Source organism: Sus scrofa, chromosome 17 (genome assembly GCF_054392235.1).
Source record: "Sus scrofa isolate SSC_HxYL_T2T_F1_AM1 chromosome 17, Sscrofa_HxYL_maternal_Yorkshire_Landrace_v2.0, whole genome shotgun sequence".
Classification (NCBI taxonomy): domain Eukaryota; kingdom Metazoa; phylum Chordata; class Mammalia; order Artiodactyla; family Suidae; genus Sus; species Sus scrofa.
The window spans coordinates 20,668,303-20,685,691 of NC_139399.1; positions in this window are offsets into that span (position 1 = coordinate 20,668,303).

Sequence of the window (17,389 nt, forward strand, 5' to 3'; positions counted from 1 at the left end):
CTCACCTCCCAACGACTTTATTTAGAAACTGTACTTCTCATCAAGTTTTAAAAAAATCCAACTTAATCTAGCTAAACTACCCAAGCCGACACGCAACACACCATGTATTCTAAACTTAGATATTCTGGCTTCCGCATGGAAAACATATGTTGCCATGAGCTTATGAGGCCCTTCTGTGGAATTTACTGTTTTTGTTCTCAGGGACATGAAATCTCAAGAGCCAAAAGCGAGTTTGCAGGCCAAGGCCATGGTCATTCCCAATATCCCTGATGCCACTCCAAGTACTGGGAGGAATGGAACTACTGCCCATCGCAACTGTGGATTCTTTCACTCGCTACCTTGACAGATACCAGGGATTCCGTTCTGAGCGTCCTCTTGGTCACTCTGCATCAATCTGCCCCTTCAACTGGAGACAATCTTTCCATTTAGGGGTCCACCTCCTGCTTTTTATCTCAAACTTCAGTGGAACTCATTGTAGGAATTCTTATCCACAGGCATGTCATCATGGCCACAGGCCACATTTCATGGAACTGTACAAAGTTCCAGGAATCTCCAATCAGAGAGGGCCTCCTACCTAACTCACCCCGATAGTCTTCAAAGCCCCATGACACACGGTCTTCCTGCCCAGGCCCTAACCACCTCCAAGGCCCCTCCTCCATGAAGTTTTGCTATAGGAAAAGCCTGGCCCTGAGGTCTGCTGGCAGGAGACAGGCACTCAAATAAGTGAAACAAGAGGACAGCTGCACTGCATTCCACACATTCCAGCTTGACACTGAAACATGTGAGCAGAAGAGTGATGATTCCTTCAGCATCGAACCTGCCCCTGATGTTCTGCATGAGTTCCTAGGTTTTAGTCGCAACCAACCTTTTTCACATTACAAATGTGAGGCTACTGAGATTCTCAACAAGGTAACTTGCTCAAAATTACAGGAAGAGCAGAACCCTAATTCCAACAACAGTGCGATTTCAAAGTGTTCTTCTTTTTCATTTTTGTTTTCCTTTTTAAGGCCACACACTCAGTATATGGAAGTTCCCAGACCAGAGATCTAATCAGAGCTAGAGTTGCTGGCCTATGGCACAGCCACATCAATGCCAGATCCATGCCACATCTGCCAACTATACCACAGCTCACCACAGTGCCAGATCCTTAACCCGCCAGGCAAGGCCAGGGATCAAACCTGCATCCTCATGGATACTAGTTGGTTTTGTTCCCACTGAGCCACCACGGGAACTCAAGATGCCAAGTGTCCGTCCCAAACAACTCCCACTGAATCCAGCTTGAAATATAAGGTTCCACAGATACTAGGATTCCACCTGGTGGTCAGCTTCCATCCAACCCACTGCCTGCATTCTCAACCACAATCTTTTCATCTGGAGCACAAACCAGCTTTCATGGAACTCAACCAGAGTGGGCCGCTTGCTGGACTTACCTTTATATTCCTTAAAGCACACTATCCAGGGTCATCCCCCAACAGCTCCCCCCACCCATAAACCCTTGCTATTGGGAAGGGCCTGGCTGTTTGTTGTGTGCAACCACCTTGAGCTTAGATCTGAAACACTCTTCTGTCCTTTAAGCAGAGGAATAATCCCTGTTTGTCCAACAGCCTCAGCCAGAAGGAGCCAGGATCTCTGTAGAGATGCCAGGAAGAGCAGGAAAGAATGGAGTAGGGTGGGATCCCGCTCCAGATAAAGGTGACCTCGGCTGGTCATGCCAATGGGCCGAGGGGGTGGTGGGCACAACGTACATGGGTCACCTGAGGAGGAAGAAACAGGAATATTCCTGGACCGTGGGGGCAGTGGCAGGAGAAGTAGCCCAGGCCTGTGAGGTTGAGCCTGGAGCCTGTAGGCACCTCAAGTGTGTTGCCCACACCTGGTCACAGGGCATCTCCATCTCAGACATCTCACTGCTGTCCTCATACTGCCCAGGCAGTTAGCTGCACAGGACCTGCACCTCCTGGTGCATCACCAGCACCTTGTTGTGATGATCTTGGCCAGTTTGGCACAGCAGCCCACACTCCGGGTCTCCACTGGGAAGGCGGCTCACCGAATGGCCAATGGCTGCTGTGCCTGCAGTGCACTAGACAGGGCCCACAGTGGGGAGGCCAGAGACTGCAGGCAGAGTGGGGGCTTTGTGGAGCCCAGATTATCCATGCCATGGACCCAGAACAACAGGCCCAGAAAGTGCAGCCCTGGGTGCTAGGCTCCCCGCAACTCTCTCCCTACCAACAGGCTCACCCATCAGGCCAAAGCCCTCCGCACTTCAAAAGGGGCAGGAGGAAGGCCCTCCTATACATACCAGGAAGAAGGATTGCTGGAGCACATTGTCGTTCTATTTTTTTACTTTGTGAATAACCGCCATAGTTTTCCACAGTGACTGAACCAATCTGCATCCCCACCAACAGTGCACAAGGGTTTTCCTTTTGTCTTCATCCTGGTCAAAGCTCATCTCTTGTCTTTGTGATGACAGCCATCCTAACAAGACTGAGTTGACCTCTCAGTTCAGTTTTGATTTACACATCTCTGATGATTAGTAATGCTGAACACCTTTTCATGTACCTTTTGGCCATCTGGATGTCTTCTTTGGAAACATACAACTTTAGTTGCATTGCCCACTTTTTACATTGGATTGGCTTTTTGGGGGGTTGGCACCTTTTTTTGTTCTTATGTGTATGATCTCCAAATATGCTATGATATTAGTCCCCTATGCAATATAAATTTGCAGGTGCTTTGTTGATTGTTTCTTTGAATGCAGGCTCTGTAGTCTGTATGTAGTTCCATGTGTTGATTTTTGTTTTTCTGGCTTGTGTTTTTGGGTCATATCCCCAAATTATTGCCCAAACCAGGGTAAAGTAACTTCATGTTTTCTTCTAGGAGTTTCATAGTACCAGGCCTTGTGTTTCTGTCTTTAATCCATCTCAAATTCATATTTGTAAGTGCTGTGGGATAGGTTCCAGTTTCATTTTTCTGCATGTGGTTTTCCAATTTCCCCAACAGCATTTCTTGAAAATACCATCCTTTCCCCATTCAAAATTGAATTAAAACCAATACATACCTAGGAACAAAGCACTACGAAAGTAAAAAATTTGTACGACAAGACTTCAATGCCAAAAAATGGAAGAAGACAAAACAAGTGCAAAGATGGATGGTACTCATGGATCAGAAGAATTAATGTTATCATGTGCACACTACCCAAGGCCAATGCAAGCTCTCCTTCCAGGTAGAGAAATCATTCTTTTTATTTTTATTTTTATTTTTTTATTTTTATTTTATTTTTTTATTTTCCCACTGTACAGCAAGGGGGTCAGGTTATCCTTACATGTATACATTACAATTACAGTTTTTCCCCCACCCTTTCTTCTGTTGCAACATGAGTATCTAGACAAAGTTCTCAATGCTATTCAGCAGGATCTCCTTGTAAATCTATTCTAAGTTGTGTCTGATAAGCCCAAGCTCCCGATCCCTCCCACTCCCTCCCCCTCCCATCAGGCAGCCACAAGTCTCTTCTCCAAGTCCATGATTTTCTTTTCTGAGGAGATGTTCATTTGTGCTGGATATTAGATTCCAGTTATAAGTGATATCATATGGTATTTGTCTTTGTCTTTCTGGCTCATTTCACTCAGGATGAGATTCTCTAGTTCCATCCATGTTGCTGCAAATGGCATTATGTCATTCTTTTTTATGGCTGAGTAGTATTCCATTGTGTATATATACCACATCTTCCGAATCCAATCATCTGTCGATGGACATTTAGGTTGTTTCCATGTCCTGGCTATTGTGAATAGTGCTGCAATGAACATGCGGGTGCATGTGTCTCTTTTAAGTAGAGTTTTGTCCGGATAGATGCCCAAGAGTGGGATTGCGGGGTCATATGGAAGTTCTATGTATAGATTTCTAAGGTATCTCTCCAAATTGTTCTCCATAGTGGCTGTACCAGTTTACATTCCCACCAACAGTGCAGGAGGGTTCCCTGAGAAATCATTCTTGATATTTGGTTTGTGACCACAAAAGAGCCCAAGTAGCCAAAGCCCTCCTGAGAAAGAACAAATTGGTTGGCTCACACTTTCTGATTTAAAACAAGGCTATATTTATGAGATGCTAGGATACTGGCATTAAAATTCACAAAGAGGCTAAAGGAAAAGCATAGAGAGCCTGGAAGTTGACCTGCATGATTCAAGACCCCTGGTGGCAGAGACTGTCCTGGATTCCACAGGAGACCAAGGGCCAGGTATTGATTTACCGCACTGACAGAGAGAGCCTGTACTGGTTTCTACAAGAGACACAGAGCCAACTCAAAATTCACAGCCCATGCAGGGAGAAGTTCCATCAGGTTACTTAGAGCCAGGTCAGATTTCCCCACCTCTGAAGGGAGGGCCTGCACGAGCTCCTGTAGGAGACCAAGTGCCAGGGCCAAATTCAACCCCCTGCTTGGAGTGCCTGCACCCACTTCAGAAGGAGACCCAGATCTCAACGTGGAATGACTGAACCCCAGGAGGGACAAACTGCACTCCTCCAGCAGGACACCCAGGGCCAGATGATATGATTCCTCCCCTGTTAGGAGAACCTGAACTTCCTCTGGCAGGGGACCCAGAGCCAGAGGTGAATTTTTCACCCCAGCGGGGAGAACTTATACTGACTTCTGCGGGCCACCCAGTACTAGGTGCTAATGCAGCTGCCCCGCAGGGAGAGCCTGCTCGGGCTCCAGCGGGAGACACAGAGCCAGCTCTACATTCGCCATCACTGTGGGGAGAACCTGCACTGGCTCTGGGCCATTTTCAGAAATCACCTTTCCCAGGGTCACTGCCACCCCTATAAGGGCCAACCCCTCCAGCTCCCCATCAACACCATCAACCTGCTCCCTGTCAAGAAATTTACTCTCCTTCCCCTCTTGTGGTTTGTGTTTGGGTGCTCTATAATTTCCTTTTTGTTCTTCCACATTGTTCATGGCATTCTCTACCTCATGTTTCAGAATAAAATAATAAATTGGACAATCATCTCTTAAATTGGGCTTTAAATGCATTCACACCACTGAGCAACCTCTACCCTGCCTACATACAGACTCTTTCAACCCCCTCTCCCCAATGAAAACCTTGTATTCAAACCACGGACTTACCAGGGCTCCCTCCCCTGGCCTATCCTAAGCCCACATCCTCTTTCTCTCTGTTTCGTGAACTATTTCCCATGTTTCCCTTCATGGAAACCATCCCAAAGTTGGCTTTTCACATCAGGCTACAGATTTTAAGAGAGCACTGGTGAACTGGTATTTGGGGTTTTCTTGCAAATAGCATTTTTCTTATTTGGACTTCCACTCGCCCTCAGCCCTCAGCTATTTATTGCCCACCCAAGGCACCTCTTACTTTCATTGTTTCCAAGCTCCTTGTGAAATATGCAAAGACGTTCCATCCACCTGGAGCCTCCCTCTTCTCTGTTGGCTGCAATTCCCCACCCCCACCAGGATCCCCACTCTTCTGGCCTGGATTCTGTGTGTGCCCACATGACCATGGGTTCACGTGCATGCAGGGAGGTGGGGGCAGGGACGGTTCATTTTGGGTGTTTCTCTTTCTGGAGCCTTCCTTCCTCCTCAGTTTGTGCTGCACACACTGACACACATAAGCCTTGGTGGCCAAGGTGGTGTCTGCTTTGATGGTTTTTGTGTGAGCTCTGAGGTGGCCCAGCCCCATGGAGCTCCAGTCAGCTTCAGGTCCAGCTGGATGCAGTGGCTCAAAACCGCAGGAGTTACTTTTGCTTAGCTTTCCATGTGGGCTGGACCCTGTGGTTCGTCCACAGCAAGTGGCCTGCCAGCCCCCCCCCAGAGGGGAGAGAGCTTCTCATCCACAAGAGTGCTCTTTCAAGTCCAGGCACAGGTTTCCTGGGACCAGGTCACATGTCCACCCTCAAACAGGTTCCTGAAACAAATGAGATGAATCCTGTGACTGGCCTGATCTAGGTGATATGCTCCCCTTTGAATTCGGGTGTCACACAGGCTTACCTTCCTCCAAGCCACCTGGACTAGGAAGTGATTGGGGAGGGGGGCTTCACAGGGTACAAGAGGGACTATGGGCAGAAGATGAGGGGACAGGGGACAGGCAGGAAACATCTTCCCAGATGTCCACTATCCCACTCAGGGCCGTGGAATATCCTGGGATGTGACGTGATCAGTTCAGTCCACACTGAGTGGAAAAACCAAAACAGAAGCCCTGAGAACCACACATTCATCAGGAATTATGGAGCCTGGAGTGACAGCCAAGTGGAGACATGGCCTGAGCCATGCAGACCAGAAACAAGAACAGGCATTCCTGCTGGGGCTGCCGGCCTGGGATGCAGAGGACAGGGCAGAGGCTCAGGTGCCCAGGGGCTACCTCAGGAGTTTCAATGAAGATGCAGGGTTTTTTTGTTTGTTTGTTTGTTTGTTTGTTTGTTTGTTTTTATGGCCGCACCCACAGCAAATGGAGATTCCCAGGCTAGGGGTCTAATGGGAGTTACAGCTGTCGGCCTACACCACAGCCACAGCAATGCCAGATCCAAGCTGTATCTGTGAATTACACACAGCTCATGGGTCCTTAACCAACTGAGCAAGGCCAGTTGCCCTTTAAAACTTACTCCAAGAGGCCTTCTAAATAATCAAAAATATTTAAAATAGAAAACTATGAAAAAATTAGAGAAGCAAGCATAGAGGAAAATCTAGATGACCAAGGCTTGGCTCACGTAGATTGTGAGCCTGGACTTCTAATATACAATAGGGAAAGCCGACCCACAAAATGAAAAAAAGCTACTAACGTGCACTTCGCAAAATTAACACATTTTTAGTTAGTGGACTACCTTCTTCTGCACTTCACACAAAACTGATTACAAACCCACTTTTCCACATCAAGCCTTTGCTGAGCCATTTGAAGACAGACCCTTCAGCAGTCAGTTGCACACACGAAGCTTCTGCCCACTCTTCCTCCCTTCTTCCCATGTTTCCACACTTCTCCCCACCTTTTCCCCCAAGCATCACCATTCACTCACAAGACAATTCACTCAAAGTTCATACAGAATTCACTCACAATTATCTGAGAACAAATTTTGAAGGCAAAACTAGTCAAAATTCTAGAAGAATCCTTAGAAGAAAACCAGAGCTTCAGTTTGTTCATGGAGATGATGAGTTCTGAGTTTCAACATATGCTACAAAAAAAAAAAAAACAAAAAAAAAACAAAAAAAAAACTAGGCAATCCAGAAAGAAGAATGAGAAATCGCCTCAACTTTATAAAATTAGATGTTGAGTCTGTGAAAATCTTTGTTCAGCATTTGAGAAGACGAGTCACAAACTAGGAAAAAATGTTTGCAAACACATAGCTAATAAAGGCTTTGTCCCAAAATATACAACCCCATTAAAAATGGGGAAAGCTTGGAATAAACACCTGATCAAAGAAGGTTCACAAACAGGACCCAAAGTATGCCCAGGACTGGGGGAATGGAGGGAAAAGCATCAGAAAAACAATGGACGCACTCAACTCCCTGAGGATGTTATGATCCTGGACTAGTCCTGCCTTTCCTGGGAACCTCGGAGAGATGGAGACGAAGGAAGTATAAAAGGCCAGTTCGGTCTAAACCCAATTCTAACCCTGCCCACTCTCATCGCTTTTCATTTGACATGGTCTAGGAAGTCCTAGCCAAAGTAGATGAAGAAAAGAAATAAAAGGAATCTGGAGCTCCCATTGTGACTCAGCTGGTTAAGAACCCAACTAGTATCCATGAGGGTGCAGGTTTGATCCTGGCCCTGCTCAGTGGGTGAAGGGTATGAGGGGTATGGTGTTGCCTTGAGCTGTAGCATACATTGCATATGCAGCTCCAATCTGGTGTGAATGGCTGTGGCATAGACTGGCACTGCAGCTCCAATTTTACCCCTAGCCCAGGAACCTCCATATGCCCCAGATATGCCCTTAAAAATAAAAATAACTAACTAAATAAAAGGAATCTGATGACAGAGGAAAAAGTAAGACTGTCACTGTTTGCTGACGATGCAATCCTCTATAGAGAAAACCCTGAAGTTGACATCCAAAACCAAATAGAACTCACTGGAAAATTCAGTTGAGGTGCAAGTCAGAAAAGTAATATACAGAAATCACTTGCCTATCAATACATTCAAAACTAACTCTCAGCAGAAGAGGTTAAGAAATTAAGACTTTGACAAAGTAAGAAAACAAGCTCATCGACAGTGACATTAACAAAAATAAAATACCTAGGAATACAATCTGACCTAAGAGCTGACTGAAAGGCCTGTACTCTCAAGACTGGGAGAACATGATCAAAGAAACTGAAGACAACACAAACAAATGGAAGGATAGACCATGCTCATGGATTCCAACAATTTGCATTATAAAAAGGATTCCATAGCCCAGGGCCTATCCTAGAGATTTGATGCCATGCCTATCTAAGTTCCTAAGGGATTATTTAGAGTACTAGAACAATGAATTCTCAAGTGTGTATGGAAACTCAAACCTGAAGCATGATACAGATGAAGAAAGAAGCACCAAACTGGACCTGTCTTGCTCCTGGATTTCAAATTCCCGTCACTGAGCTGAAGCGATTTCTGACAGGGACTCTCTGAAGAGATGAGGGAGCATGAGACCAGCGGGATATTGGTATGCTGGTTTGTTGGGAATGGGGGTGGGGGCATTGTTGACTTTCTGGATGAGGCAGCAAAGTGCCTCCAATGGATGTGTTTCTACATGGTGTCTGGCAGGATGGGATGTCAGTCCATGGGCCAATAAATCCAGACCACCTAGAGGGGTTCAGACTCAGGCCTTTGCTCAGGAAGAGGCAGAGAGAGGAGCTGCCTTCGACCATTGCAAAGATTTTAACTGGCACGACAGCAGTCCCAACAGAAGGTTCCCAGAATGAACTGACTTACAGGAGCCAGTATGCTTGCAACCCCCAGCACTCTGACCTCAGCCCCAAGGTGGTGTACCTCTCACAGGAGAAACTTCCTTCCTGGTCTCAGAGATTGACAGGAGGTAGAAAGTTCCTCTCCTGCATGGGTCTTCTTGTAAGTAACAATCATTCAAAATTACCTACATATCACTAAGTTACATTTGGAAGTGACCTGCCCTAGACCCTAAGAGAGACAGAGAGAAAGCAACACAGAGATAGAGACAAAGAGATAGAAACACAGAGAGGCAGAGGTTGGGGGAAGGAACACAAAGCAGAGGAAATGAGTTGAAGGCACATGATTTCCATCCATCAGTCTACACGTTAGAACCCAGTTACAATGTTCCTCTGATCTCAGAGGGACAGCAGTGAGTGATGGCTTGAAGTGAGATATCAAATGCCCTGCTGAGGAGTTGAAGCTGTGCAGCCTGCATGAAAAACCAAGAATCCTAACCACTAGACCTGCCAGAGGCTAAAAGCAGGGTTGCCTGATTCTTGCCCCCTTTGAAAGAAAGAAATCACACGTGCCAGGCATCACAGAGCTGTCCTCACCCAGTAGGGCCAGGGCAATCCGGCAGCACCTCCCGCCCCTGCCTGAGGCCTTTCCCTCCTCGGGGGACAGTGGCTCAGATCAGGCCCAGCCTCCCAGGAAGTCTGACTGGAGATTTCTAACTGGTGGGAATGCCGGGTCCAAACACCTTGGTTTCCATGTCACCCTAACAAGGAACAAGAGCATCTGCTCCATGTTTTAGCTGCAAGGTCCTCTCTTTGCAAACTGCCCTTCACTTTGGGGCTAAGAAATGTGAATTCCAGAGCACGAGACCCTCCGACTGATGACTCGGGGGATCGGGCCCACCCACCATTACATTCCTCATAGCCAGCCTCCTAGAAGAGAGATCAGTGACCCACAGCCACATACAGCTTTATCAGAACGCAGCCCCACCCACTACTGTAAACAAATGTGGGAAAAGCAGAGGATCCCAAATGCCTGATCCCCCATCATCCAGAAACCAGAGGTTGGGGCAACAGACAAAAGGGGAGCAAGTCCTTTCACATCACACATCTGGTAAGGAAACACAAAATACATCCTGACTACACAACCAGAAAACAACTAATCTGGAGTTCCCTAGTGACCCACTAGGGGTTAAGGACACAGCACTGTCACTGTTGGGGCTGGGGTTTCAAATTCTGCATGCCACCAGGCATGGCCAATAAAAAATCTGATTTAGAAAGGGGCAGAGGAACTAATAGACATATTTCCACAGGAGGCATCTCAATGGGCATCAGACACATGAAAAGGTACCCAACATCACTGCTCATCAGGAAAATGCAAATCAAACCACAGTGAGATATCACCTCCCACCGGTCAGGATGGTTGTCATCAAAAAGACAAGTGAAGGAGTTTCCTTAATAGCTCAGTGGTCAATGATCCCAACTAGGATCCATGAGGATGCAGGTTGGATGCCTGGCTTTGCTCACTGGGTTAAGGGTCCAGCATTGGTGTGAGTTGTGGTGTCGACTGAAGATGCCACTCACATCCCAAGTTGCTGTGGCTGTGGCACAGGCCAGCAGCTGCCGCTCCAGTTCCATCCCTAGCCTGGGAAATTCCACATGCTGCAGATGCAGCCCTAAAAAGAAAAAGAAAAGAGACAAATGTTATCAAAGTTTGGATGATATGGAAATAGAGAAACTCATGCAATTTTGGTGTGAACATAAATTGCCACAGACACTGTGGAAAACAGTATAGAGTTTCCTCAGAAAAATTAAAAATAGAACTACCATATGATCCAGCAGTTCCACTCCTTAGACTATACCCAAAGGAAATGAAGTCACAATGTTAAAGAAGCATTATTCACAGTAACCAAGATGTGGAAACCATCTTAAGTGTCCATCAATAAATGCATGGATAAAGAAAATGTGGACTATATATACAAGGAACTCTTATTCAGCCACACACACAAAAAGAGGGAATTCTTACTCTTTGTGACAACACAGATGGACCTTGAGGGCATCATGCTAAGCGAAACACGTCTGACAGAGGAAGACAAATACGTATCATCTCACTTGTATGTGGAATCAGAAAATTATACCGAAAAAAAAAAAAAAAAAAAGGGAGTTCCCGTCGTGGCGCAGTGGTTAACGAATCCGACTAGGAACCATGAGGTTGCGGGTTCAGTCCCTGCCCTTGCTCAGTGGGTTAACGATCTGGCATTGCCGTGAGCTGTGGTGTAGGTTGCAGACGCGGCTTGGATCCCGCGTTGCTGTGGCTCTGGCGTAGGCCGGTGGCTACAGCTCCGATTCAACCCCTAGCCTGGGAACCTCCATATGCCGCGGGAGCGGCCCAAGAAATAGCAAAAAGACAAAAAAAAAAAAAAAAAAAAGAAAATTATACCGAACTCATAGAAACAGAGAAGAGATTGGTTGTTGCCAGTGGTGGAGTGTGGAGGGGGGCAGGCAATGAGGTGAAGATGGCAAAAGGCAAAAAGTTCAGCTCTAAAATACCCACATCTGGGTCATGCTGTGTACAGCAAGGTGACTGTGGCTGACGACACTCTGTTGTGGTTTTGATAGTTGCTATGAGAGGACATCTGAAAGTTCTCATCACAAGAAACATAAAGTCCACCGATGGAGACTTTAGTCTCACCCTTAACTCCCTGGATCCCAGTTCCTTCAATATCAGCACGCCCTCCCCACCAACCACCTGTCAGGACAGATGGGCAGTCCTGCAAGGCCCTTCCAGAACCTGGCTCAGTCACAAGCTACTAGCCACTGACCCTACGAGAACTGAAAGTATATCAGTCACCCTTAGAGCCCTCTCCTCTGTCTTGGGCTCTGCCTACATCTGAGTGGCATCAATAAGTGCCGTGGGAAGGTGCTTACTGATCGCACCTCAGGCCCAAGTTCCATTTCTCCTGGGCTGTGTCTGGAAGGAAGCTTCTCTTCCTGATGTCCCTGGCCTCCAAGGGGCTAAATGTGCTGCCTGGTTAAACCTGAGCAACAGCCCCATCAGGAAACAGGGCTAGAAAGCCGATCCCACTGCTCTGCCTATGTTAGGAAAAGAAAAAGCCTAGGAGGGCGGTGAGCACTGCACTCAAGGACTGAAACAGGCCGCCGCAGCTGCCGCCTGTGAGGCCAACCAGAGACAGGATCAAGATGGCGGAATAGAAGGACTGGAGCTCAACGTCTCTCCTAAAAACAACAAAATTCACAACTAAAGACTGAGCACTCTTCACCCAAATGGACTGGAAACCTTAAAAAAGAGGAGGACACAGCAAGAGGTAGGAGGGGCGATTTCACGATATAAACAACCCAATACCTCCAGGTGGGAAGCTCCACAGTATGGAAACTAACTGGTTCACAGAGACTCACCTACAGGAGTGAGAGTTCTGAGCCACACATCAAACTCTCATGTGTGGGGATCTGGCACACGGAGAAAGAGCCCCGGAGCATCTGGCATTGAAGGCCAGTGGGGCTTGTGGGCAGGAGCTCCACAGGACTGGGGGAAATGGAGACCCCATTCTTAAAAGGTGCACACAGATGTTCACATGCACTGGGTCCCAGGGCAAAGCAAAGTCTCCATGGGAATCTGGGTCAAAGCTGACTGCAGTTCTTGGAGGACATCCTGGGAAAACAGGGGTGAATGTGGCTTGTTGTGAGGGAAGGACATTGAAAGCAAAGCTCTTGGGAATATTCAGCAACCTGCCTTTCTCTGGAGGTGGGCATTTTGGGAAAATCTGGCCCCACCCATCAGTCAGCTGCTGAGAAGCCCCAGGGCAAACAACAACCCAGGTGGGATCACAGCCCCACCCCTCAGTAAACAGGCTACCTAAAGACCCCTCAGGCACACAGCTGCCTCTAATCCCATCCAGAGACTAATCCCCACCCACCAGGGGGCAGGCATCAGCCCCTCCCATCAGGAAGCCTATAGCAAGCCACAGGGGGGCAGACATCAGAAATAAGAGAGGCTACAACTCTATTATCTCTTAAAAGGTCACCACACCAAAAACCTATAAAAAGGAAAAGACAGAGAACTATAACACAGATGAGGGAGAAAGGAAAAACCCCAGAAAAAACAGCTAAGTGAGGAGGAGATTCTTAGCCTCCAGGAAAAAGACTTTAAACTGTTGATGCTGAAGATGATGCAAGTCACTGGAAATAAACTGGAGGCAAAGATGGATAACTTACAGGGAACACTGACCAAAAAGATATAAGATAGCAAACTTAAACAAGAAGAGATGCAAAATACAATAACTGAAATAAAACATTCACTAGAAGCAGCTAACAGCACAATACATGAGGCAGAAGAACAAATAAGCGAGGTGGAGGACAGATTAGTGGATATCACTGATGCAGAACAAAAAAGAGAAAAAAGATTGAAAACAAATGAAGAGAGTCTCAGAGAACTCTGGGACAACATTAAACACACCAACATCCATATTATAGGGGTGCCAGAAGGAGAAGAGAGAGAGAAGGAGACAGAAAAAATATTCCAAGAGATAATAGCTGAAAACTTCCCTAACATGGGTAAGGAATCACTCACTCAAATCCAGGAAGCACAACGAGTACCATATAAACTAAACCCAAGGAGGAACACCCCGAGACACATATTAATCAAACTGACCAAAATTAAAGACAAAGAGAAAATCCTGAAAGCAGCTAGGGAAAAGAAACAAATAACATACAAGGGAACCCTGATAAGGTTATCGGCAGATTGTTCAACAGAAACTCTGCAGGCCAGAAGGGAGTGGCAGGATATACTTAACGTGATGAAAGGAAAAAACCTCCAACCAAGATTACTCTACCCAGCAAGGCTCTCTTCAGATTTGAAGGAGAAATCAAAAGCTTCACAGAGAAGCAAAAGCTGAGAGAATTCAGAAACACTAAACCAGCCTCACAACAAATACTAAAGGAACTTCTCTAGGCAGAAAAGAACAAGAGAAGAAGGAAAGAAAAAACAGCAGCTGTAAAAACAAGTCCAAAGTAATTCATAAAATGGCAATAAGAACATACATATCAATAATAACCTTAATGTGAATGGACTAAACGCCCCAACAAAAAGACACAGACTGGCTGAATGGATACAAAAATAAGACCGATATATATGCTGTCTTCAAGAGACCCACTTCACTTCTAGGGACACATACAAATTGAAAGGGAAAGGATGGAAGAAAATGTTTCATGCAAATGGGGATTGAAAGAAAGCTGGAGTAGCAATACTCATATCAGACAAAATAGACTTTAAAATGAAGAATATTTTAAGGGACAAAGAAGGACATTACATAGTGATTGAAGGATCAATCCAAGAAGATGATAGAACAATTTTAAATATCTACGCACCCAACACAGGTTCATCACAATACATAAGGCAACTGCTAACAATCTTAAAAGGAGAAATCGACAATAACACAATCATAGTGGGGGACCTTAACACCCCACTTAAAGCAATGGACAGATCAACCAGACAGAAAATCAATAAGGAAACACAGGCCCTGAATGATGCATTAAACCAGATGGACTTCAGAGATATTTATAGGACAGTCCATCCAAAAGCAACGGAATACACATTCTTCTCAAGTGCACATGGAACATTCTCTAAAATTGATCATATCCTGGGCTACAAATCCAACCTTGGTAACCTTAAGAAAATTGAAATCATACCAAGCATCTTTTCTGACCACAATGCTATACGACTGGAAATCAACAAGAAAAAAACTGCAAAAAACACAAACACGTGGAGACTCAACAACATGCTACTAAACAACCAATGGATCACTGAAGAAATCAAAGAGGAAGTTAAAAAATACCTAGCAGCAAATGACAGTGACGTTACGACACTCCAAAACCTATGGGATGCAGCAAAAGCCGTTCTAAGAGGAACGTTTATAGCAATACAAGCCCACCTCAGGAAACAGGAAAAAGCTCAAATAAACAAGCTAGCTTTACATCTAAAGCAGCTCGAGAGAGAAGAGCAGACAAGACCTAAAGCTAGTAGAAAGAAAGAAATCATAAAGATCAGAGCAGAAATCAATAAAATAGAAACAAAGAAAACCATAGAAAAGATCAATGAAACGAAAAGCTGGTTCTTTGAAAAGATCAACATAATTGATAAACCACTAGCCAGACTTATCAAGCAAAAAAGAGAGAGGACTCAAATCAATAAAATTAGAAATGAAAAGGGAGAAGTAACAACGGACATCACAGAAATACAAAAGATCATAAGAGACTACTACATGCAACTATATGCCAGTAAAATGGAAGAACATGAAGAAATGGACAAATTCTTAGAAAAATACAATCTTGAAGACTAAACCAAGATGAAATAGAAAAGATGAATGGACCCATCACAAGAACTGAAATTGAAACTGGGATTCAAAAACTTCCAACAAACAACAGTCCAGGACCAGATGGCTTCACAGGCAAATTCTATCAAACATTTAGAGAAGAGCTGACACCTCTCCTTCTGAAACTATTGCAAAAAATTGCAGAGGAAGGGATACTCCCAAACTCATTCTATGAGGCCACCATCACCCTGGTACCAAAACCAGACAAAGATTCCACAAAAAAAGCAAACTATAGGCCAATTTCACTGATGAACATCGATGCAGAAATCCTCAACAAAATACTAGCAAACTGCATCCAACAATATGTTAAAACTATTCTACATCATGATCAAGCGGGATTTATCCCAGGGATGCAAGGGTTCTTCAATATCCACAAATCCGTCAGTGTGATATACAACATTAACAAACTGAAGAATAAAAACCATATGATCCTCTCCATAGACGCGGGAAAAAGCATTTGACAAAATCCAACCCCCATTTCTGATAAAAACCCTTCACAAACTGGGCATAATGGGAACCTACCTCAACATGATAAAGGCCATATATGACAAACCCACAGCAAACATCATTCTCAATGGTGAAAAGGTGCAAGAATTCCCGCTGAGATCATGAACAAGACAAGGATGTCCACTCTCGCCACTACTCTTCAACACAGTTCTGGAAGTCCTAGCCACAGCAATCAGAGAACTAAAAGACATAAAAGGAATCCAAATTGGAAAAGAAGAAGTAAAACTATCACTATTTGCAGATGACATGATACTATACCTAGAGAATCCTAAAGACTTGACCAGAAAACTGTTAGAGCTCATCCACGAATCTGGCAAAGTTGCAGGATACAAAATTAATACACAGAAATTGATGGCATTTCTATACACTAACAATGAAAGAGCAGAAAGAGAAATTAGGGAAGCAATCCTATTTACCATCGCATCCAAAAGAATAAAATACCTAGGAGTTAACCTACCTAAAGAGACAAAAGACCTCTACCCTGAAAACTATAAGCCACTGATCAAAGAAATCAAAGATGACACAAATAGATGGAAAGATATATCATGCTCGTGGATTGGAAGAATTAATATTATCAAAATGACTGTACTACCTGAAGCAATCTACAGATTCAATGCAATCCCTACCAAACTACCAATTTTTTCACAGAACTCGAACAAAATATTTTCAAGTTTGTTTGGAAACACAAAAGACCCAGGATAGCCAAAGACATCCTGAAAAAGAAAAATGGAGCTGGAGGAATCAGACTCCCAGTCTTCAGACTAGGCTACAAAGCAACAATCATCAAAACCACATGGTACTGGCACAAAGACAGAAATATAGATCAGTGGAACAGGATAGAAAGCCCAGAATTCAACCCACACACCTACAGCCAACTCATCTATGACAAAGGAGGCAAGGATATACAATGGAGAAAGGACAGCTTGTTCAATAAGTGGCACTGGGAAAACTGGACAGCCACATGGAAAACAATGAAATTAGAACACGCCCTAACACCATGCACAAAAATAAACTCCAAATGGATTAAAGACCTAGATATAAGACCAGACACTACAAACCTCTTAGAGGAACACAGAGGCCAAACACTCTCTGACATAAACAACAGCAACATCTCCTCAGATCCACCTCTCAGAGTATTGACAATAAAAACAAAAATAAACAAATGGGACCTAATCAAACTTCAAAGTTTCTGCACAAAAAGACAACCCACAGAATGGGAGAAAATCTTTGCAAGTGAATCAGCTGACAAGGGATCCATCTCCAAAATTTATAAACAACTTCTGCAACTCCATACCAAAAAAAAAAAAAAAAACCCCATCCAAAAATGGGCAGAAGATCTAAACAGACAGTTCTCCAAAGAAGACATACAGACCGCCAAGAAACACATGAAAAGATGTTCCACATCACTCATTATTAGAGAGATGCAAATCAAAACCACTCTGAGACCAGCCAGAATGGCCATCATCCAAAAGTCTACAAACAAGAAGTGCTGGAGAGGGTGTGGAGAAAAAGGAACCCTAGTACACTGTTGGTGGGATTGTAAATGGGTGCAACCATAGTGGAAAGCAGTATGGAGATGCCTCAGAAAACGAAACATAGAACTATCATTTGATCCAGCAATCCCACTCCTGGG